The 1,135-nt window shown below is 44.1% G+C and overlaps 1 pseudogene; it reads right to left on the bottom strand.

Moving 5' to 3' along the window:
• Nucleotides 1–90, bottom strand: LOC127740278 (uncharacterized; annotated as a pseudogene).
• Between the last annotated feature and the right edge of the window lie 1,045 nt (nt 91–1,135).

Genomic DNA, 1,135 nt, shown 5'->3' with positions numbered 1-1,135 from the left:
GATCTGAGGTTCAGACTTTTAGACAACAAGATGGTGAAACTCTCTACGAGGCATGGGAGAGGTTCAAGGATTTGACAAGGAAATGCCCACCAGACATGTTCCATGACTGGGTGCAATTGCATATTTTCTATGATGGACTTTCTTATGAATCAAGGAAGGCTGTAGACCATTCATCAGGAGGTTCATTGAACAGGAAAAAGACTGTGGAAGAAGCCATTGAAGTGATTGAGACAGTGGCTGAGAATGAGTACTACTATGCTTCAGAGAGACACAACACTAAGGGAGTCATGGAGCTGAACTATGTTGATACAATTCTAGCCCAAAACAAGGTGTTTGCCAAGCAACTAGCAGAGCTTACCAGGAAGTTAGACACAAAGCAAGTGGCTGCAATACACACACAAGATCAAGAAGAGGTAAGCATTGAAGGAGGTGATTGGGAAGAGGCCAACTCTGTGGGAAATCAACAAAGGCAACCATATGATCCACATTCCAACACTTACAACCCAGGCTGGAAAAACCACCCAAACTTTGGGTGGGGAAACCAGCAAACCCAACCACAAAACCACAAACCTTACAACCCCAACCAACATAACAATTCCACATACCAAAACTCCAACCAAAGATCATACCAAGCCACACAAAACACTTACTCCCAACCACCATATCATGGCCAAAATAATCAACCTGCCCAACCTAATCCGAACCAACAATTTCAAGATCAATTAAACAGGATAGAAGGAAGGCTTGCAACCATGAGTCAAGACATAACCGAATTGAAAAGCTTTAAGGAAGATGTGAGATCGACCTTAAGGAGTCATGGTGAAAAACTCAAGTGGATGGAGTCTCGAGTAGGAGAGCTATCTCAACAGGCCCCCAAGTCAACTGCAGTGTTCCCTAGTGACACTGAAAAGAATCCTAAAGGGGAACAAAAGGGAGTGAGATGGGGAGAATGCAAGGCCATCACCATATTGAAGGAAGTCTCAGAAGAAGAAGGAATCAGACCCTCAGAACATGAGCCAGAAATCTTGAAGGGAGGTGTGGAAGAAGCTAAGCAGGAAAGTGAAACTGAGCAAGCCAAGGAAATGCAAAAGGAAGGCATGCTGGAAACATACCAACCAAAAGCACCATTTCCTCA

Source organism: Arachis duranensis, chromosome 6, assembly GCF_000817695.3.
Source record: "Arachis duranensis cultivar V14167 chromosome 6, aradu.V14167.gnm2.J7QH, whole genome shotgun sequence".
Taxonomy (NCBI): Eukaryota; Viridiplantae; Streptophyta; class Magnoliopsida; order Fabales; family Fabaceae; genus Arachis; species Arachis duranensis.
This window is presented reverse-complemented; position numbering and strand designations above follow the sequence as displayed.